Consider the following 344-nt stretch of genomic DNA (forward strand, 5'->3'; position numbering starts at 1 on the left):
GCCTCCGCCGGGCTCCGGGAGCCGGCCTCTGCCTCCCTGCCGGCCTCCTGAACCCCGGGCGCCCCCATCGATGCTCACCTCTCCTAACCCGGAGCCACCCTGAGCCCCCTGCAGTGGGAAGAGTGTTTGACTCTGCAGCTCGGGCCTTATACGTGCGCCCGGGGCGGCGAGCCTGGCTGTGGCTGTGAAAATGAGCCCTCCAGCCCTTCCCGCCCTGAGTCCCCACTGTATACAGTCGGGTTTTTAAGTATACCGAGAGACACTCTTAGGTTGTAGGGTGGGCGAGGCGGGCGTCAGGGCAGCGTGCTCCTGCTGCGGCGGGGGTGGGGGGGCGGGGAGAGTGG

Source organism: Tupaia chinensis, unplaced genomic scaffold (genome assembly GCF_000334495.1).
Source record: "Tupaia chinensis unplaced genomic scaffold, TupChi_1.0 Scaffold000075_1, whole genome shotgun sequence".
NCBI lineage: Eukaryota > Metazoa > Chordata > Mammalia > Scandentia > Tupaiidae > Tupaia > Tupaia belangeri.